At 53.6% G+C, this 22,835-nt stretch overlaps 1 long non-coding RNA gene across 5 annotated transcripts in view; it reads right to left on the bottom strand.

The window, feature by feature from the left end:
* The window catches only part of Gm11725, a 39,425-nt gene that overhangs the window by 11,812 nt on the left and 4,778 nt on the right, over window positions 1-22,835 (bottom strand). Inside the window, exons 3-4 of one of the 5 annotated variants that reach the window (XR_001780382.2) lie at window positions 8,644-8,988; window positions 2,231-2,630 (exon numbers count right to left, since the gene is read on the bottom strand). The exons of 1 other annotated variant lie outside the window; for it this stretch is intronic. This is a non-coding gene — a long non-coding RNA (predicted gene 11725). Of the gene's footprint in view, window positions 1-2,230; window positions 2,631-8,153; window positions 8,989-11,281; window positions 12,722-22,835 lie in introns of those variants that run through there. 3 more of the 5 variants (XR_001780378.2, XR_001780383.2, XR_001780381.2) reach the window with 3 other exon arrangements.

Here is a 22,835-nt window from a genome sequence, read left to right as displayed (position 1 = left end):
CTTTTTGATCCCTGAATTTCCCTTAAAGAGATAGCCCCTCTGGCTATCTATCCCTTGCTTCAGGGAAGATGAGTGGGGATGAGAGCCCTGGGATGTATGCTTGTTATAGTGTGTGTGTTTTTTGTGTTTGGCACATGTGTTAGGTGCAGAGTGTGCGGCCCCCACTTTCGCCATGGTAGCATAGGCTTTTGCTGCAGTGGAGGCGGGACAATCTCCTCAGATTCGGTTTGCCGCTCTAAAAGAAATTATGCTGCGTTATGCCGTGGGGTGCGAGGCTAAGCACTGCACAGAGGATAGCTTGCTGTTGGCATCCTGTGGAAGGCATGTCTGATTGCATGAAGGTTCAGTGTCCTAGTTCCCTTCCCCCAGGAAAAACGACACGGGAGCTGGCCAAGACCTCTCTGGGTGATGAGCCTAAGGGATGGTTTTGTGTAGGGCCCCTATGCTTGCACACTGGGGATCAGACCTCTACCTTCACCCATGAGGCTTGCTTGCAGCGATTAAGATCTGGCCATAGATTAATCAACATCCTGGCCTTTTGATGCACCTACCGCAAGCAAAACACAATCTCCCCAGGAGTGGCTTGGCATAATAGAGAGGTAGTCAGTGATAAGACTCCCTGGGCATGTCACCAACCTAAGACAGGGATCAAACCAATGCTGTTTGTCTCCCAAGGACGGGTAAGGGGCATGGCTGCGGGGGGCTATCTACAGACATTCTCTCTGCCAGAAAAGAAAAAAGGGGGAGATGTTAGGAGCGGGTGTGGCGGCAGTCCTAAAGGCGCCAGGGACTGCAGCTAGGTCATATGACTTGCACCTGACTTCCTCATACAAGACACAAACATCTTGAGTGCTGCGCAGGTGTACCAGGATACAGGTGAATCCAATTTGGTGGAGATTTGCCCCTGCTGCCCTGATTAGCTGAAGCTGCGTGCCTGGTGAGGTGGCGTGGCCTGCTGTGCGTGGATGGGAACTGAGAGTATATAAGAGTGAGAGGCCCGGGTTAGAGGGAGGATTATTATTCGAGAGAGGATTACTATTAGTGGGGAAGATATAAAAACAAGGGAGAGATATAAACAAGGGAGATATAAACAGGGGAGAGATATAAACGAGGGAGAGATACAAACAGGGGAGATATAAAAACAAGGGAGATATAAAAACAAGGGAGATATAAACAAGGGAGATATATGGAGAAAGAAGAAACAGGACTGAATAAATGTGTGCAGAAGGATCCTGTAGCAGCATCGTTCTTCCTGGCCAGTTGGGCACACGTAAGAGCTATGGAGGGGTGAGGCCTGGAGGGGTGAGGCCTGGAGGGGTGGGCTCTGGAGGGGTGAGGCCTGGAGGGGTGGGCTCTGGAGGGGTGAGCCTTGGAGGGGTGAGGCCTGGAGGGGTGGGCTCTGGAGGGGTGAGGCCTGGAGGGGTGCGCCCTGGAGGGGTGGGCTCTGGAGGGGTGAGGCCTGGAGGGGTGAGTCCTGGAGGGGTGGGCTCTGGAGGGGTGTGCTCTGGAGGGGTGAGGCCTGGAGGGGTGGGCTCTGGAGGGGTGAGGCCTGGAGGGGTAAGGCCTGGAGGGGTGAGGCCTGGAGGGGTGGGCTCTGGAGGGGTGGGCTCTGGAGGGGTGAGGCCTGGAGGGGTGAGCCCTGGAGGGGTGAGGCCTGGAGGGGTGAGGCCTGGAGGGGTGAGGCCTGGAGGGGTGAGGCCTGGAGGGGTGAGCCGAGGACAAGGGCAGCTCCCTCTTGAAGCTGGGAACTGAGGTTTAGGAAGTGGGCAGCCTCTAGGGGAGCTGGCAGCTTCAAGTGCAAGGCTGTTCAAGCCATTAGAGGACATTATGTCAGGCCAGGATGGGAGAGCCAGTCACCCTGGGAGCCAATCCCCCTCACTGACCACAGCCCAGGAATCCTAAGCCCTGTGGTGAGGCCCCAGAGCACTGGGGCTAGCAACCAGGAAAGCTGTGCTTCGAGGCCATGGCTGCACATAGCACAGTAGGTGGGGATTGCTGGCAAGCTCGGTTAGAACAGGTCAGATCTCTATAAATAGCAAATGAAGAAAATAAAAGAGGAGGGAAGGGGAGGAGGGAGGGAGGGAGAGAGGGAGGAGGGAGAGTTGAGAGAGGGAGGAGGGGGAAGCAATAGAGAGGAGAGAAGGAAGAGAAAGGTAAAGAGAGAGGGAGGAGGAAGGCAAGGAGAGAGGGAGGAGGGAGGGAGGAGAAAGGGAGAAGGGAGAGAGAAGAAAGGGAGGAGGGAAGGAGGAGAGAGGGAGGAGGGGGGAAGCAATAGAGGGAAGGAGAGAGGGGCGGGAGAAAGTCCCTGTACACCATAAGAGAGTAAGAGAAGTGGATGGTCCCTGTGACCTTGAACCCTCCGATGTGGCCCCAGCTCTGGATAGTTTACTTGCTTCCAAGAGCACCATACGAAGTCCCAGGCCTTTGGCACGAAGATACTGAAGATTCAAACAAGGCCTTCCGGGGCCACCATTCAACCCAGTAACTCTGGTACTGCGGTGACAGGTGCCGGGGATGGGGGTTCCATGGTGGATCCCTTCACTGGAGAACACTCTGGTCCTGTGGGCAGGCTGGGCACTCAGAGTGGCTAGCGGTTCCCAAGTTCCCAGGGGATCCTTGGAGCTGTGGGGCTAGAGAGAATGGAGGCACGATGACTTAGTCAGTTAAGATCTGCTGCACTGCCCGAGGACCACTGGCCATCTCCAAAGTCCATTCTCTCTGTAGAAAGTGAAGAGGGTGATGCTGTTCATCAGGGGTTTCCCAGACCCTCTGCAGAGTGGCCATAAACTAAATCCCCCCCCCCCGGAAATCCAGGCCAAAGCCCTTCCCCACCCCACCCCCTGCATCTCTCCTCCTTCCAAGGGATGAGGCAGTGACCCCAACAACAGACTCCACACTGAGGTGCCAGCGCAGCCCAGCACCTGGGCCCTGAAGGCAGAAGACCCGGAAGTCCCTACCTGGGTTATCCCAGAAAAGACAGAAATGGACCACAGCTACTGTGTGCAGCCATTAAAGCCATCATAGTCAGTACCAGGTCCAAGAAAGAGAAACCCATCTCACCCCAGTTTCAGCCAAAGGAGGCTCACACGCACAGCCAAAGCCCAGGATATCCTCACCTACTTGGGCATCCTCCATGGACAATACCTGGTGAGACAGCTCAGCAGGTGACGCACCATGGCCAAGCCTGAGCCCCTGAGTTTTAGAACCCATACGGTGGAAGGAGAGAACTGACTTCCACAAGCTATCCTCTGACCCCCCCCCCCCACACACACACGGAGAGTATGGTATACATGTGTCCCCCACATATACACACGAATACATAATAAATAAACATAAATGTAACGAAAGGAAGGGAGGGAGGGAGGAAGGAAGAGAAGCAAGAGCTGGGGTTGCGGCTCAGTGAGTAGGTGCTCGCCTAGTGTGCCTGAATCCTAAGTTTGATCCTTAGCACTGCGTAAACTGGGCATGGTGTCACACACCTGGAATCCCAGCACTTGGGAAGTGGAGGCAGGAGGATTAAGAATTTAAGGTCATTCTTGGCTAGATAGTTAGAGGACAGCCTAAGACCAAAGCAAAAAGAAAACCTTTAAAGTCACAAGTGTGGCAGGGAAGCAGCCAGACCGGAGACCTTGTGTGCCTGCTGTTATTGGCGCTGTGGTATTAGTGTGGCCATACTCAGAGCGTTTAATACAGGCTCAGCATGTGACCCAGCAGCTCCACACCAGCATCCGGAGCCGGAAGGTGTCCCCCAACCTAGGAAGGCACAGCGGAAATGGTCGTCCCACAGTGGGATATGCCCTTCAGCCTTAAAGGGGAAGGGAATTCGACAGGACAGTAAGCTCAGGAGACCTGGGAAGATGCTATGCTCAAAATAAGCCACTTGGGGACCTAGAGAGGTAGCTCAGTGCTTAAGACCCCTTTTGGTTGTGTGCCCACATGGTGGCTTCTAATCATCTGTAACTCTGACTTCCTCTTCTGGCTCCTCAGGCGCCCAGCACACACGGTACATATACATACACGCAGGGAAAACACCCATACGTATAAAATAAAACAGATAAATATTTAAGCCAGCTCTGACAGGACAAACGGGTGCCTTTTTCCTCTCCGAGACAGGGTCTTGAGAAGCCCAGGTTGACTTTCATTTGATGCATAGCTGAGGCTGGCTTTGAACTTCTGAACCTCCTATCTCAGCATCCTGAGTGCTGGGATGGTTGTCTGAGGTCCCGGGCTTGAACTCAGTGCTTTGGGCTAGACACATGCTCTACCCACAGAGCCATACACCCTATGATGTGCCACCTCCCTATGATGTCCTACCAGGAGTTAAGCTGACAGACTCGGAGAGCCAGAGCTGGAGTAGCACAAAGTGGGGAGCTGCAACTTGTGGGGGACAGAGCTGTGCCTGGAGAAGATGACAGGGTCAGGAGACGGTGGCAGTTACACAACCCAGTTACTTAACACTGCGGAATTGGATGCTTAAAAATGGTTAAGATGGCATGTTTTACCACAATTTTAAAAAAAAAGCTTAAAAATTACTTTACTGGGAAATAAAAGTTGATTAGACAAATATGGAGGACATTAAAACCATGGAGCCCAAGTGGGGGGGTGTTACTCAAGCCTAATGACAACTCAAAACATTTGTGGAGGTTTAAGAGAGATATTCCTTCCCTGCAGCCTCCACGTTTGAATGCTCAGTCCCCAGTTGCTGATGCTGTTGGGACAGTTCAGTCGGTGTGGCCTGGCTAAAGGAAGTGTGTCACTGGGGGTGTGCTTTGAGGATAAAAGACCCCACCATTCTCCATTCACTCTCTGCTTCCTGTTCGAGGTTGTGAGCTCTCAGCTGCTCCGGCCACCATACCTGCCGGCTGCCACCCTTCCCTGTCATGACTGTGATGGACACCAATCCCTCAGGAACTGTAAGCCAAAAGAAACCGTTCCTTCTGTGAGTTGCCTTGGTTGTGGCGTTTTGCCAGAGCAACAGAGACTAACACAATGCTTTCACAATGAAAATTTAAAATAGGGCTGGAGCCAGGCATGGTGGCACACGCCTTTATTACCAACACTTAGGAGGCAAAGGCAGGTGGGTCTCTGTGAGAGTTTGGGCCCAGTCTGGTCTACACAGTGAGTTCCAGAATAATCAGGTCTGCACAAAAAAACCCTGTATTAAGAACAAAAACAAACAACAACAACAACAAATATATATAACATATATATCTGGAGGTGGGGCGAGCTGGTGAGATGACTCAGTGGGCAGATGTTTGTTGTACAAGCCTGGTGTTGAGTTCGATCCCTGGAACCCACTTAAAGGTGAAAGGGGAAAACCAGTTCTACGAAGTTGTCCCCTCACCTCCACATGTGCACGGTCGCCTGAGTGCCCACTCGTCAAACACACGTACATTAGTAGTCAAAGTTAGAATAAGACAAGAGTTGGCTTCTTCTTTTGTTTTTGTTTTTTCGAGACAGGGTTTCTCTGTATAGCCCTGGCTGTCCTGGAACTCACTTTGTAGACCAGGCTGGCCTCAAACTCAGAAATCTGCCTGCCTCTGCCTCCCGATTAAAGTCGTGCACCACCACACCCGGCTACAAGAGTTGGCTTTAATAATGCACCCTTGCTTTGAAATGTCCTTTCACATTCCAGTGTATGATACATAAGTGGGCTGACATCAGGAATCTACCTTTAATGCCTTCTGCCTCAGTTTTGGAGACCAGGTGCTTCCCACTTGGCCAGACTGTCTATCCAGTGAGTTCCACCCTCTGAGCACTGTGGTTACGGACCCTTGCCTCTGCAGCTGGGGTCCAAATTCAACTCCTTATGCTTGTAGCAGTCGTCCTCTGCCCCAGCCCACCTTCTTTTAGAGACTGAGTCTCATGTAGTCCAGGCTGTCTGAAAACTTGCTGTGTTGCCAAGCACGACCCTGAACTTCTGATCTGCATCTCCCTACCTTCTGACGGACGGCTGAGGGTGTTCAGTGTGAGGCAAACACTACCACAGGGTGGTGGAGATGGAGCCCGGAGCTTTGTGTACGCTGGGGCAAATGCTCTGCCAACCTCTCCACGTCCACAACCCTGCATCTGTAGCCTTGGCTTTGTACATGTCTGTGGTCCCAGCACTTGGAAAAGGAAGGAAGAAAGATCAAAAATTCAAATTCACCCTCAGACGCATTGAGTGTTTGAAAACAGAATTAATGACTGCTTAGCACAAATGGTGCCATATTCTATCTACCTCGACAGCACAGGTGAATTCACGTCGCCTGGCCCGGCTCCAGCCCACAGGAAGGCATTTGATTGGTCACTTTGCTACATGCCCCGCCCCTAGCCCCCAGAAAGGCATTTGATTGGTCATTTGCCACTGATTCCTGTCTCTTGGCTCTCTGCTGAGAAGAGCAAACCTATGGATACCCAGACCTGGAAGGAGCAGAAGAGGAGACCTCTGTCAGAAGTGAAGGGTGGGCTCCAGGCAGGCCTGAACTCCTGGCTGCCTTTGTTTCTTTCCCCTTGGGTACACAACTCTTCCTCGACTCTTGTCTTCCTGAGGCTACCAACAGTCTTCAGGTTCTAGGTGCTCAGCTTCAGAAACCTTGGGGAAGACAGGCTTCTCTTTCTCAGAGCCATTTGTGGTTTCTGAAGCTGGAGACAATCCCAGTTATCACACAGGTGTGTGTGTGTGTGTGTGCACGCGCGCACACGCGCGCGAGGGGCTGCGGGGTCGGGAGGTGGGGAGCGGCGGGATGATAAGCAATATAGAGGTGAGTAGGCACGGGTTCAAGTCTTCCTGTTTACCAACTTGGTGGCTCAGCCAAGGCAGATGTCAACTATAAGTATACACGCAATAACTCATCACAAAGGACTTTGGAGACAGTTAGAGATGGTGTGTGGAGTGTCTGCAGCTGGGGCAGCGGAAGAGAGAGGAGGAAAACCATACAGACCCACAAATCCAGAGGAAGTAACCACAGGTCTACCCGGCCCCCCACTTCTGCAAGTGCTGCCAATGACTGAACCCACGAGAGGACAGCTCACGAAGCCCTGGGGGAGCTTCTTTCAGCACAGGGCGAGGAGGGCTGTGGAAGCACCAGAAGTGTCTGCTAGATGCCAGCGCCTGGCTGGACCCTGGAAGCACAAGGCCTCTCTTCTGCAGGTGGCCTAACAAGTTGTCAGAATGGTATGAAATCTCTTCCTGGGAGACAAGCTCCCCTCTGGCTGACACCAGGCCTCAGCCCTTTCTGTCTCCTGTGGAGATTCCAGTTTCTCAGGGGTTCATTCTCTTAGAGTCTAGTAGCCAAAGGGAGGTGCCTAAGAGTCTTCTCAGAGTATCTTTCCTCCTGCCAGGACCATGACAGTCCTAGCTCCCTGATGGACAACAGCTAAGTCCCTGTGCTCCTAAGGTGACACCTGCCATCTCCTCCCGGTCCCCTAACTTCATATCTAGCCACCTGGTTCCACAGCCTTCTCCCTACAGCTATCTCAGAGCTGCCACAGCCTGTCTGTCTGGAGCACGGCCCCACTGGACCTCCTTCGGCACCAGCTGTTTCCAACCCTGCAGCCTGAGACTCTCAGCAAGTTCTTCCTGGACCCAGTAACTGCAGCAGCTGGAGAATCTAGGGCTGACTCCTGAGCCCTCAGACGCTCCACCTGGAACTGTCCCCCAGTGGCTGAGTCGGTATTTCACCACAAGACATCAGTAGTGACATTCCATGGTCCTGGTAGACCCCTCACCCTGTGGGTCTTCTGACTGGATCAAGGGGGCTAAGATCCACTCAGTCATTCAGCCAGTCCTTAAGGAAGCCAGGGGCTGCCCAGAGTCCCTACAGAGTAGAACATTCTTCCAGTGCTGACTCTGCGGCCAGGATCTATGTAAAGCTGCTGCAAGAATGAAATCAGCAAACCGGTCAGCGCTGACCTAGCTGAGAACCCGCCAGCAGGGAGCAGAGGCCATCCGACAGGGAGCCACCACGGCTACTTCTCAGTCCAGGCTATCAGTGCCACCTCCTGGCAAGCCAGCCAGGCGCCACCCCAGCACGGTCCTGCCCTCCTCATCCACCCCAACTGTGTCCAACTGCAGGGCTGTTTACACTCTGACCCCCGCTAGGAGGGCAGGAATGCTTGCTAGATTTCCAGTTTCTCCCTTCTTCCCAGAAAAGGGCTGGGACTGGGGTGGGGGTGGGGGTGGGGGCTGGAGGTAGGTTGGACAGCTGGAGCCCAGTGACAGCCCAGCAGGTCCCAAGCTAGGTATGAGCTGAGGGTAAGAACCTGCCCCCAGCCTGTCTCTGGACTTGACCCTAACATTCTAGGAAAGTGCTCCCAACGCGCTGCACAGCCCTTCATTTCTCCTGTGGGAGAAACCCCTGCTCACTTGTGGCATAGATAGTACTGCCTTCAAAACCAGAAGCAGGGCGTGGAGGTATAGACTAAGCAGGGCTCAGCGTGCTTGGCCCCTTCCTGGAGGAGGGGGCAGGACAGACAAGAGGGTCAGGTCCCTGCCAAGCTGAGCAGCTGACCCCAGAGGGAGCAGAATGTGGCTGAAATGTCCGATTGTTGCCCGAGTCGGGCCCACACAGGCGGCCAGCCTTCCCTTTATCATCCACGGCAAGCATTTACAGTCAATAAGCAGCCTAATTAATTCCCTTCAAAGACCTCTCAATTACTCACCGGCTACAGAGAACAATTAGAGCTTGCAGCAGAGAGCAGCAAGCAGCTCACAGTGGAAGTGAGGCCCGCCAGAGCCGCAGATGGACCCCCCTGGGCCTGCAGCCTCAGTGTCCCCATGGGGCCCCTTCCCTAACAGAGGCCTGGCCACGGGTCCCTGGGGCCAGCAAGGTGGTGTCATTCAAGAAGCACCATCTTCCTCCTCAGATGGGTAAACAGTTGATCTCCTCACTTCTCAAGGCAGGACACTGAAGCGGGGGCTGCTGGGACCTCTGGGGTACCACAGCCCACAAGAACGCCAAATCCAGGCTGTAGGGACCTTTCAGCCTCCAGAAAAACAATTTGTGCCTGCGGGACAAGGGAGAAAGTCAGACAGGGCTGCCGCTCAGGCTAAGCTAGACAGAATCCACTGTCCCCGCATACAACTGGGTCCCTCCAGAGGTTGGAGCATGGATGCCAGTGGGTCTCCCCTGCCCCCCGCAAGGCAAGGCCTCCCAGAGGCCCAGGGGGCTTGGCTAAGTTTGGCTTCTTTGCTCCAAGTTCCAGACTAGCTCAAGTCGCTGGCCAGGATCATTTCCCTGCCCACCTTCACTCCTACCCACGGTCCCCATTACTGGCTCCCGATTTCCTTTCTCCGCCCCCCCCTCCCAAACAACAGTCCCCCGGCATATGCAGGGTTAACTCCCAGCTGCTCCCGGCTGCCACGAGGGGGGGTGGGGGCCCGCAGGCGTGCCTGTCGGGAAGTATGGATCTCGGCAGTGGTTTTACTGGAAAAGCTGTAGCTGAAGGTGGGAGGGGGTCACCATGGCAACTTCTGGCTGTGGGAACAGGTTGGCTGGTGGGAACCAATTCTTCCAGGGGCCCAAGGGGGCCCGGGCGGTCCTGGCCACCCCAGGGGATCCTACCCGTCCCCCCTTCCCTGTAGCTCAGGGAGGCAAGGAGGCCCTCCCTAACCTGGCACCACCGGTCTTCCCGCCTCCCTCCAGCAATATCTCCCCGGGGCCTGCCCGAGACTCGGCCTCCCGCCCCCATCTGAGAGCCCTACACCCCAGCTGCTAATCGATGCACCAATTACCAGGCCCGAAGGCCCCCCGCCGGGAGCCGCAGGGAATCTCCCTCTCCGCTCACAGGCTGCAGGAATGGGGAGTGGATGCTTAATTTCAGGGAAGAATTCTGCCTTGACCCCCACACACCGGTCTCAGAGGCCAGGGGGACCATGGCAGAAGCTCGCCCCACTCGGATCCTAGTGATGGAAACTCGGGCTAGATCACCGATTGCCAGTGCTTTCCACCCGACACATCACAAACGAAAGCCCCATGATGAGTGTGAGCAGGGACAGGTGTCCCCAGGGGCAGCTCCCAGTCCCGCCCTGCCCTGCTCGAGCTCACTCCTGTGGGTTTATGGGTAACTAGTGGGGTGCATGCTGTCCCGCTTCCTTTCCCCGAGTGGACCTCCCACCCAGACCCACTCGATGCCCTGGCTTGCAGCTGATCCCGCTGCAGACTCCTGAGGCCTGCTGGCTGTGGATGCACAGACCCGGAGATCTGGCTAAGGGTGCGTTGGTGGAACACTTGGAAGCTGATCCTGTGTGGGAAGGCTGACCTCTGAAACCTCAGCAATCTTGCAAGTTCAGAGGCAAGGGCAAGTTCCGGGCAAAGTCACTTTGGGAATGAATCTCCTATGGGGCTGCGAAAACTGAGACCTGGTAGGGAGGGGTGGACCACACCCACTACACTCCTTTAGTCCGGATCGCTGAGGCAGCTGCGCGTAAATGGGATGATGTGGTGGTACCAAACCCAGTGTGTCTTGTGTCTGGGCCTCATCTGCAAAATAAACACTGTAAGACTACTCCATTTTCCAAGCTCCAGAGAGCAGGAGATCAAATCCCTAACCTGGGTGTTGGAATGCCAAGGTCTCCTGTCCTTGTTTGAGACAAACTGTGTAGCCATGGCTAGTCGGGAATTCCCTATATGGGATTCTTTGCCTGACACACTCGCAGAGAGCTGCCTCTCAAAGGCTGGGGTTGCAGGTGTGCTCCACATACCCAGCTCCCGGGCTGGCCTTTATTAAGATTTATTTATTTCATGTATGTGAGTACACTGTTGCTGTCTTCAGACACACCAGAAGAGGGTGTCAGATCCCCATTACAGATGGTTGTGAGCCACCATGTGGTTGCTGGGAATTGAACTCAAGACATATGGAAGAGCAGTCAGTGCTCTTATCCGAAGAGCAATCTCTCCAGCCCCCTGGCCATTTTTTTTTTTTTTCTCTGTATATCTGTTTAGCCTTGGCTGTCCTGGAACACACTCTGTAGACCAGGCTGGCCTCAAACTCAGAAATCCACCTGCCTCTGCCTCCCAAGTGCTGGGATTAAAGGTGTGTGCCACCACTGCCCGGTTCTGCCATTTTGTTTTTAAGATTCATTTATTTTGTGCGGATGAGTGTTTTTGCATGTATGTGTATTTGTGGACTACATATATGCTTGCTACTCAAAAGGAGGATCAGATCCACAGGATCTGATGGAGTTACAGACAGCAGACAGTTGCGGTGCCATGTTGGGAAGAGAACCCAGGTCCCCCGCAAGAGCAGCAAGTGCTTAAAAATATTTTCTAAATCTTTAATTTTTTTTTTTTTTTTTTTTGTATTGTGGTTTTGATTTTCAAGACCAAGTTTGTAGCCCTGGCTGTCCTGGAACTCTGTAGACTGGGCTGGCCTCAGAGATTCCCCCTGCCTCTGGAGTGCTGGGATTAAAGGTATGTGCCATCACCGCCACCACCCAGCCTGCCACTCCTTTTCAAGGTTAAACCGTGCCTGGCTAATTTTTAATTTTTAGTTTGTGCATAGGTGCTTTGCCTGCATGGATGTACATTCACCCCATGCATCCCTGGTACCCAAAGAAGGCGTTGGATTCCCAGAGCAGGAGTTACAGATGCTTGTGGACTGCCATGTGGGTGCTGGGAACTGACCTTTGGTCGTCTGCAAGTGCAGCCACTGCTCTTAACTGTTGGGCCATCTTTTCAACCTCTGGTTTAGTTTTTGGAAGACAGGATTTCATTTTCCCCAAGCTAGCCTAGAACACACTGTGCAGCCCAGGCTAGGCTTAAACTCGCAAGCCTCTTGCCTTCGTCTCTCAAGTACCAGGAATATAAGCATGTATTGCCGTAGCCAATTTAGGGCCCTTCTTTGGGCCTCAAGAGTGGCTCGCTCCCTATGCAGCTCTGCCTACCAACCAAATACAGGAGAACTGGGCTTTGGTGGTCACACCCTGCTGCAACCTAGGCAAGCAATGGATAAGCCTGCCAGCTCTAGACTCCCATGGGCACCACACACACATGTGCGTGGAAAGGTCAACACTCCCACTGATGGGGTCCCTCCATCTTGACCACTGGGCCAGGATGATTTGGGTGCTGCCTGGGTCTGTGTGTCTGTCTACTTCCCACCCTGTCACCTGCCATGCATGCTTGCCTGACTACAGAATCCCGATAAAACATTTGGGGAGATAAGTGCCAGGTATAAATAATTAAGACTACATGCATATTTGCCAACAACAACAAAAAGATGAAGCCCCCTTTCTGGAAATGGCTGCCCATGGCAGGCCCTAGGCAGGCTGTTCTGACCTATTCCCAATGGACTTCACAGGGAGGGGCCTTCTAGGTCTCCTCTTCTAGGTCTACCCAAAGCCCAGGGGCCAGCCAGAGTGAGCACAGAGGGGACCCCGTGTCCCTGCAGGAGTGGGGTCAGAGCCCTAGTGTACCATGAGGTAGCTGGACAGCCTGAAGCCCAGCCCCTAGTCAAGGTTTCCCAAGCCTGATGCCTGGAAGGCTCTTGGGTCCCAGTAAACACTCACACAGGACATGAACAAACTAAACACATGACCTTCAGATTCCAAGGGACTGTCTGGCTTGAACTGTGTGGCCTAGGCAGGAAGTCCGGGCAAACTTTCAGAGGCAGTCAGCCGTCCTTCATGCCTTCTCCTCTGCAGGAGGGTGCCCATAAACGGAAGGCTTGCTTCTGTGCTGTCCCAGCAGAGGTGAGCAGATCTCTGTGAGCTCGAGGCCAGCTAGTGCGGCTCAGTAAGACCCTGTCTCAAGAAAGCAAAAGCTTAGAGGGGCCTCCATGGACTATAGGAGCCGACCCCACTGGTCTGTCCCAGGGACAGCAGAGCTCCTTGCCTTTGACGGAAGTGTCCTGTCCCCTGGCTCGTGTCTCCAGGGCCACTGCTCATCTTCTGAAGGAAGCCTCCCCAGCCCTCCTCCTTAGTCCTCACTTAGTTCTAAAACACCCACCGACAATGCCCAACCTCATGATGGAGTTCCTGAAATAAGAACCAGGGAAGGGGGCTGGAGGGATGGCTCAGCAGTTAGGAGCACTGACTGTTCTTCCAGAGGTCCTGAGTTCAAATCCCAGCAACTGCATGGTGGCTCACAACCATCTGTAATTGGATCTGATGCCCTCTTCTGGTGTGTCTGAAGAGAGTGACAGTGTATTCATACATAAAATAAATAAATAAATCTAAAAAAAAATTAAAAAAAAAAAAAAAACCAGTGAAGGATCCTGTGGCCCAGTGAGGGACATGGATGGGACAACAGTGACAAGGACAGAAGCCGCCTCAAGATGAGCCAGGCGCAGGAGAGATGGGAGAATGGGGCTATCATGGGAGACTCCCTCATCCAGGTACAGAAGCGGGTGAGAGCTGGACCGTGCTCCCCACCCTCTCAGTACAGTCCTCCGCTGCCTCTGCACACTGGCCACCTACTGTGGTACACAGAAACCCAAACATTGGACACCCAGGCTCCAGTTTTGCCCACAGTACTTAGAGGAGCCTCCTGAGCCCGCTCTGTCAGCAGTGGGAGTCACTGTCCTGCCATGCCACTATCCCAGCTCCGGTGTGATTTCCACTCTTTGAGAAGTATTGGAAGACAAAGTATTCTAACCCAGTGCTCAGCGAAGACTAGCCAACTGCTAGATGGACTGAGAACCTTGAAGTCGTCTCCCAGGATCTTCCTCCCCTAAGTGGCAGCTCACCTCTGTTCACACTGCTGTTTGGCATGCACCAAAGCCACCAGGGTTCCTGGTACCTCTCAGGCATTCAGCACCCATGAGAGGAGGGACACCTGGGAATGTAACCTACAGTTGCCTGTGCTTGGTCCAGCTTGCCTGGGGAATTCTGTTCCCAGAAGTAGCTCTGCCTGAGGTCCCAAGGTCCCAAGGTCCCAATCACAGGAGTTGTTTATGACCTGTTGTCCTATGCAGAGTGAACAGGTCATGGGGTCCTGCACCTCAGGGTGAGAGCCACTTAGGCTTGTCTCTGCTCCCAGCAGGGGCAATTCTCCATTACAGAGGGGCATGAGCCTCTCTGTGACCGCATCACCCTCCCATCTTCAACAAGCCCGCTTGAGACTCTGCACTATACACAGCCCTCCAGGTACCCCAAAGAGGGGCCATCTTCCAGCCTGGACTCAGCAAACAGGTGCCAGGACAAGAAAGTATCAGACCTGGGAAACATCGGCCTTCATTCAAGCCTGGCACTGTTAGGACTGTGCCCATACCTGCCAATAAAAACCCACATACTCGTAGGAGTTTACAGATTGAGTCTCTGAGGGGCATGTGTGCATTACTGCATATAAAATATTCACCAAAACTGGGTGTGGTGCCTCTTGCCTGTAATCCTAGCGCTTGGGGGAATCTGAGACAGGATTGCTATAAGTTCTAGGTTAACCTGGTCTACATAGTACTTGCCACACCGACCAGTGCTACAGAACAAGACCCTGTCCCAATGAAATAGAAGCCAAGTGTCTTGTCCTTGCACAAGTCCAGGGACTGAACTAAGTGGGGTGGCCAGGGGATAAAGATATGACAAACACACAGACAGACACACAGACACAGAGAGGCAGGGATCGAGTGGCTGGGCTCTGATGGAAAAGACACATCACCCAAGAGGCTCGCTTTTCTATTACAAGCAGTTGAACAGCTAGGCGAGGTTATTGCCTGCAAGTGAGCAAGCGGGTGGGGTTTATAGTTCACAGCTGAACAAGGAGGCAGGTTTAGCTGATTTCTGTCGGGGAGCAGCGTTCCGGCTGTAACATGGGGGTGGAGGGAAATTGATGGTGGCTGTTTTTCTGAACACACTGTCAACATTCACACTCTGACCTGAGGAGGCTTTGCCATCCCCCTGAGCCTCACTCACACTGGGGAAGGCTTTGCCACTCCCATGGGACTGAGGCACTGGTTCTTGACACGGCTGTACTCATGTCAAACAATACCCATCCACTTGACTGGCGTCTACAGCCAAGCATGGTGGTGCGTCTCCCACATGTGGGGAGTGAGGACAGGAGGGTAGGCACTGTAAGATTCTTAGCTACCCTGCAAATTCAAGGCTGCTCTGGCATTTATAATACCCTGTCTTCATGCTTCCAACAGCAGAATAATAATAATAGTGATATTATGGATATTGGCATTAAAAGTAATAATAATAGTGGTATTATGGATATTAGCATTAAGAAGAGTGTGACTGGGCTGGAGAGGCGGCTCATCTGCTGAGCATATGGTTTAAATGCTGAGCCCAGCAGCTGCCCCAGCCCCGGTTCTCACACACATTCCCTCCTGAAGAACAAGGCCTAGCAGATTCCCCTGGGACTCCCGCTGGTCCCTGGGATTCCGGGGTGAGTTCTTGGTGCCTTCTGCATGAGCCCATCTGCCAGCTCACACTAGCTTCCTTCTTCCCCGTGCTCCTCATACCCTGCCATGGTGACAACAACTCCAGCTGATATATCTAGGGACCAAGAGGGATGGTTGCGGTGACCTCCAACAATGGCCAACACCCATCCTCTCTGCCATACCGCCGGGGGGGGGGGGGGGGTCGGGGGAGGGGGGGAGGTGAGACTTGTCTGTGGAACAGTACTGAAATAGGTTCTGTGGAGACAACAGACAAAGGGGTGGCTCCTCCTGACACCAAACTTCCTCCCCAAAGGGTAAAAGGGCAGCGTGAAGTTCAAATCTCAAATCCTGGCTCTGGGAGAGATGACTGACTGGAGAGCTACAGAGAAGATCACATAGTGGGTGATCAGTACACCGTAGGTGTCCAGTGCCCAGTATGTATTGGGCACACAGTAGGCATTTGGGAGGCATTATACATGCCCTTCACTCACAGTAGCTGCACTGACCCGTCATAAACTGAAAGTGGCAAATGTGAGCCCCAGCAGGAGAAACAGCCACAGGAGGACCATGGTTTTCCTCGCGGCTGGGGAGCTGTGGGGTTCAGTCACTACCCAGCCGCTAGGACAGTCTCATGTCACATGTTGATCGTCTAGAAAAGATCAGGACAAGGACAATTTCTACTGAAGGTTTTGCTTCACACCACAGCAAAGTCCAGACAGTCCTAAGTTGGGGACATCTTCAAGAACACTGCTCCTAAGTAAGGCAGACCTGCCTGTCAAAGACTCAGGACCTAGGTAGGGGCAGGCAGATGTCACACTATGCTAGGGGACTTGGAAAGCCTACTAGGTCTGAAACCAGGCCAGGCCTGCCAGTCTGCATCTCCAGCAGGCATAAAGCCTGGAACACTGACCACACCCGCCATTCATGCCCAGCTTCCAAACCTTCCCAGGCTTTCCCACTGGGCTCTGGCTCCAGGCTGTAGAATCAGGGAATTCAAGGAAAACAGGGGATGGTCTCAAGAGAGCCATGCCCTCTGGGGCCTTTGCCAAGTTCACAGGGACAGAGGGAGGAGACACTGACTTTGTGGGCTAGATCCTGAGCTCCAAGGCCAGAGGCCACCCCACTCCTGATCCCAGCACTGGGCTAGGGGCTGCTGAGACAAACCCACCCTGCAGCTGGCCATCCCTCCCCAGAATCTTTGTCTTCCTGCCTGAAAATCTGAAAGGAGAGACCCAGGGGGCCCCAGAGCATCGAGAATCTCAGCAGGCAGGGTGCTGACCCTGCACCTCAGTCCAGGCTCAGTAGCAGGAAGCTTGCGAGGCTCGGTGCCAGTAAATGAGATGTGAGAGATTAGAGGTCTTGCTGCCTGATGAGAAGCCGCCTGAAGTTAGAGACAAGTTCCTGGAAGAAGAAGGAAGTTGCACGGTAAATAATGTCAAACGCAGCCCAGGAGCCAGGCTGTCCTGTGATCACTGAGTTGTGAGCGGGAGCCAGGAGCAGGCTGTTCTGTTGGGGGACTGGAGGGGGGGGGGGGCACACGACTAATGAGCTGTCTTGGAGGGAGGGGCAGAACTCAGGAGTGAGGAGCAAGGCCCTGGAAGGAACAGCTAGCATGGAATATACAAAAGCATAGCCTGCTGCCAGCTAGAGCATGGGGGCACCTGGGAAAGTGGCAGGCGCTCACACAGTCTCTAAGCACAGCTGGTAGGGGTCAGGAAGGCCAGGTTTCTCCCAAACTCTGCTGCCCTTAACACCTACCACCTCTAGCCTCTCAGATAGTCCCCTGAGTGGGGACTGTGCTATCTCAAGGATCCCATCCCCTCCCCCTCCATGCAATCTAAGATTCCTGGAGGCTGACTGCTTTCAGAACACACATAGGGACAGTAGTCCTCCAGGATTCCCAGGGTGCTCTCTGCTCCTCCAAGCCTTCTCTGCTGGGCTCCCATGATTCAAAGCTGCCCCTCGAGTTCCCCTTAAGGCAGATCCTGGTGGTGCTACCCCAAAAGGGACCTCAAACTGTGGGTACATCAGACAGACACTACAGTTCCAAGACATGTAGCCTTAGCATTTGTGCTATCTGGGGAGGGGATGATGCAGGAGTTGCTGAGGGTCATTTCGGTCCGGCCAGAGGGGACATGGGGTGGGATAGAGCTGACTCTCTGCAGGAAGAGAAGGAAGGACCGGATCATGAGCTGGTCATGACTGTAACATGTGACCAGTCCCATGACTGCAAGTGTAACACATGACTGCAAGTGTAACACGTGACTGCCTGCCTCTCCAGTTAGGCCAAGGGAGCACACATAGGGTGTGTGGTCTCCTCACTGCTTTGGCTGGCAAAAATGCTCACAAGTGACCAATCTCAGTAAAATTATCTCTATCCTTCCCGTTTCTGTCACAGGACCACCAGGCAGAGCAGCACGGTGGCCCTGTTCCCTCTGAGCCTCTCCTTCCCGCAGGAGTCCTTCCTACTGTTCCTTGTAAGTCTACATCTGACCCATTTGCTTCTCGGCTGCCTGCCAGTCATTACTCTTCTTGGATGTGTGACAATGACCCCAGAAGTCATGGCTTGCAGCAGTTTGGGTGACTGTGGCTTGTCCAGCACCCTAGCTCACCAATGGCCAACAGAGTCTCCAGCCCCTTTTAGAATCACCACATCGGCACCAGCATTAGCTCATGGGCCACCTGTCACCTCTACTCCCCTGTACTATTTTTGGTGTTCCCAGTCTCTATGGCTCACTCAGCATGCTTAGATGCACATATAGCAGGCGGTGAGTGCACACACACACTCAGATGCACACATAGCAGACGGTGAGTGCACACACGCTCAGATGCACACATAGATGAGGAGTTCACATACTCAGATGCACACATAGCAGACGGTGAGTGCACACACACGCTCAGATGCACACATAGCAGATGGTGAGTGCACACACGCTCAGATGCACACATAGATGATGAGGTCACACACTCAGATGCACTGTTTTCTCTGCAGAAGAAGATGGGTGAGAAGCCCTGTGATCTGGAGGAGATGAGGAGAACCTCATAAGCCAATCACAAGCTGGGCATGGTGATGTGTGACTTTAATTTAGTACCAGGTAGGCATGGGCAGGTGGATTTCAAGGCCAGCCTGGTCTACATAGTGAGGTCAGGGAGAGTCAGGACTTTGTAAAGAAAACTTATCTTTAAAAGAAATTAAACGCATGCATATAAACGCATGCATACACACACAAACACACACACACACACACACACACACACACACACACGAACCAAAAAAGATGAATAAACGCCATACAAGGAAAGATCAAACCCCGGAGAGAGTGGATTGCACACACATTTCCCAGCTGGAGTAGGTTGCAACATATGTAAGCTAACTGGCTGGTCCTCAGGAAGACAGGCCCTTTACTTAAAAGGAGTCTAGAAGACCCAGACACAAAGCAAGGTGCTACACATCCCAAGGCCACACATCCCACATCCCACGTGCCTGACTGCCCAGAGGGCCGGAGTAAGTCTGATGACGCAAGACTCATCCAGCCGGGAAGCAGGAGAACACACTTCCATCCCTTGGGGAGGTGGCTTGCCAGGTAGCCTGCTGTGACTCAGTGCTTCCACCCCAGGCCACAGAAGCAGAGGGACTCAGAGCAGGAACAAGGATGCTCCCTGCAGCAACACCAACTCACAAAGGAAACGGGACATGGCTGAAGGTTCCCGACTGGAACTGTGTCCTAGGGCCTGCGAGATGGTTCGGCAGGTGGCTTGCTCCCAGGTCCCAGGACCCAAGGGGTGGTAGGTGAAAACTGGCACCCTAAAGCTTAGGTCTGGACTAGAAAGTTACAAGGCCTCCCCAAAACAAGAAAGGACAACCGACCGACAGGTGGTGGCTCTCAGGAAGATGGCTCCTGACCTCAAGGATTCCACTTAGGCGATGGTTCAAAATCCAGCCACAGTTAACTGTCTAGAGAGATGGACACAAGCTGGGTGATGATCAGCGGAGGGAGGGAGGGAGGGGGATAGTTCTGGAACCTTGACCACGGTCCACTTTTTTTTTCCCCATTTAAAGACAAAGTTTCACTCTGTAACCCACGCTGACCTCAGTCTCATGGCAATCCTGCTGCCTCAGCCACTGCCCCAGTGCAGGGGTAGCAGGCCTGAGCCACCACCACAGCAGCTTCATGGTCCCCCCTCTTGATGGGAGTGGCCACAACACGGGAGCTCATTTGCTGTTCGAATTGGCTTGTTGTGCGGCACAAATATGCCTTGTGTGCTTTTCGGTAGGGGAGTTAGATCTCATGTCTGAAGCAGAAAAACAGGAGAGAGACTCTGTACAGAGCCCTGCCAGATCCCTCCCGGCCCCTGCGGAGGCCAGCTAATGCAGAAGTAAGCTAATAAGGCCCCTTTAGCCTCACAGGAACTGAAACCCACTGTCTTCGGTTTGCACAGCGACCCTGCCTGCTGTGACCCCTCTTATGCTCACTCCTTACCCTCAGGGCACAGTGCTAGGTTTCCTGATATGTGGGTGGGGGGTGGGGGAGTGAGGGGGTGGGAGTGGGCTGGGGGGATCCCCATAGGGGACATGCGAGGACTTGGGGGAACTGCTCTCCCTTTTCCTGCCCTCCATCATGACAGGGGAACTTGGCATGGCGGCGGGGAAGCTACACGAGCCAAGTATTTGCCCACTGCTAAGCCCAGCCGGCAACCCACACTCTCCTAGCACCTGCCTTTACCCCTCCCCCAGGCTGTAATGGTGGCGTCCCTGGTCTCCTCTGGACCAGTGCCCTATGGAGGGGTGGGCTGAGTGGCTGGGAAGGACGTTCTCCCCGTTTACTGGGGCCAGCTGCTATCTACAGCTCCAATCTGCTGCCTCTCTTTATCTCTGAGGGGACCGCCGGGTTCCCAGCAGCCTCTCCACAGCTCGCTTCCTGCCAGCGGTCCAGCATTACAGGAATACGCACACACAGCACACTGAACCATGAACTCAGCATGTGAGAGTGTGCTCACACACGTGCCCACACCCAAGAGCCTGCACCAGCCTGGCCAGGTGCCAGGGAGTCAGATATAACCCCAGAGACAGCTCTCCCTGCAAGAAACCCTGGCCTGAGTCTCTTAAAATCCTCCCTCAAGTGGCAAGAGATGGTGAGGGTGGGTTGCTCTTGATGTTCTCTGGACTGTCTGGGGAGGCACATAGCACCTGTTCTCCATGTGTACAGCCAGTGGCCAAAGGTCAAGGGGCACTGGACCAAGTGACTCTCCTGTGTCAGTCACTCAGAGACACACAGGCTGCCCATGTGCCCCTCCCTCATCAGCCACACAGCCTGCCATTCAGCAAGTCCCAGAATCAGGCACTTGGCTAAGCACATGGAGCATGACACATAAAGCCCCAGGGTCAGCTGCACAGAGCAGGTGATACAAATATGCACGTGTGGCCCTTGGACAGTGGGATAGAAAAATACTGTGTCACCCAGGAAGAGGGCCCAGTCCTTCCCGTGTCAGGATGGGCTCCCTAGAGGAAGAATCTTCTAGCTGAGACCCAAAGACAGGGAAGCTGAGGACCAAGGGCATTTGCTGATGGCTGGGATGGAGAAAGGGCCCGGGCAGGAGATGCTAGGACTACAGAGGGAAGCAGAGAGGTACATTTGGGGACAGAATATCACAAGGCTAAAGTGCTGGTGAAAAGCCCCAGGCTTCGTCAAGAGGCTGGGTCGGGAAGGAGTGGCTGCAGAGATGGCTCAGTGGGGAAAGCGTTAGTCCATAAGCGTGAGGACCTCGTGCCACCCCAGCACCCATGGAGGAAATGGTAATGATGCCCAGCACCAGAAGTCCCCGCTCTGGTGAGACAGGCAAGCACAGTCCTAGGGCTTGATGGCTGGTGTCTACCCTAATCAGTGGGTCCCATGTCCCAGAAAGAGACACGGTCTCCAAAATTAAGGAGGACAGACAAATAACAACTGAGGTTGACCTCTGGCCTCCGTGTGTGTGCACATACATGCATGTGTGTGCCTACACATAAACAATAAATAAAAGGGTCACCTATGGCAGACACTCAGGTCACCCTGCCCTGCCCAGAGTAGTGGCTGTGGGGAGAGGAGACAACTAGCAGGGTGAGGTGACCCTGTGACTGCAGACAGGACATAGTCAGAGAGGAAGAGGGACTGGGTCAGCCTGGGGACCAGGGTCAAGGCAGAGGACTAAAGGAGACAACTCTATAGGAGGCTCCTTACCCTAGGAAGGGTGTCTTGTTCTCAACTGTCACTAGTTGAGAAATGACAAAGCTAAAGAATTGAGAGGCAGGAAGTGTTTGGAGCAGAGCAAGTAACAGCAGGAAAATCTCAGGCACCCCAGACACAGAGTCAGCAGCTGAAGGTAGGAAGCCCTTGCTGGGGTGAGGTACCACACTCACGTCAACACACGGAGAGAAAGGCTCTGCACAGCAAAGGGAGAACTTGGAAAGCCAAAACTCCAGTCTCTTCCCAAGGCCTGTGTGGTTTACTGCCTCTGAAGGGTTCTCTTCCCCTACTGAGGATTGAAGAAGCTAGTTTGGTTGGTTGACCTAGAACTGTCGTGGCATGACCTGATCCAGCCTCAAAACTTGTCCATCAACAGGGGGCCAAATGGTGGGAGGCGAAAGCTGCCAGGCTTTTGTCTCAAGTCAGGAGCTTGAGGGAGATGGCTATCTGGAAAAGTCTCCACTTTTCTCACCTAGCCTCGGCCCCTCTCCCTGTCTGTCTGCCTACCAGGGAGTCTGGTACAACTCTGTTTGTTTTCGTTTTTGGTGTTTTTGAGGGTTTTTCTGTGTAGCCCTGGCTGTCCTGGAACTCACTCTGTAGACCAGGCTGGCCTCGAACTCAGAAATTCGCCTGCCTCTGCCTCCCGAGTGCTGGGATTAAAGGCATGTGCCACCACGCCCAGCTTCTGGTACAACTCTTGATCTCACACCAGGATGGACTCAAACCTCAGGTATGGCTAGGGAAGTACACAAACATATATATACACAGAGATGCACACATATCCACCCATGCACACACACACAAACACACACACACACACACACACACACACACACTATACTCCTGCACAAACAGAGTCCATACAGATACACACACATGTGCATACACACATGCACACATGTACATAGGCACACACATGAGAGAGAGAGAGAATATGACAGACAGACAGACAGACAGGTCCAGGCTGAGCTCTGGTATGGTCTCCTCTAAACACACCTGGTTGCACACATCCCATCTGCTCTCCCAGAAGAGTGTGCCTCAGTGGGGAGACAGGCCACCTGGGAAGGACAAAAGCTAGGGGCCAAGCTGTCACCTGAAGGGAGTTCTCAAGCCACCTGTCCTGTTCCCCTCCTCACAGACGCTTAAGGACTGACAGGGTGAGTCAGGAAGGCCTTGCTGTCTCTGAGAGAGTTACAAGCAGGTGGCTGTTCTCTGCTCTTGCCATCGAAGGGAGGTGTCTTGCTGCTCTTTTGTCCCCTCTCTCCCCTGAGAGTTCCCTTGGCTGCTCCCAGCCCATCCACCCCCCTCCCATGG

The sequence above is a fragment of the Mus musculus genome, chromosome 11 (assembly GCF_000001635.26).
Source record: "Mus musculus strain C57BL/6J chromosome 11, GRCm38.p6 C57BL/6J".
NCBI classification, from domain to species: Eukaryota; Metazoa; Chordata; class Mammalia; order Rodentia; family Muridae; genus Mus; species Mus musculus.
The sequence above is the reverse complement of the archived record's forward strand: the minus strand, read 5'-3'. Positions and strand labels throughout refer to the sequence as shown.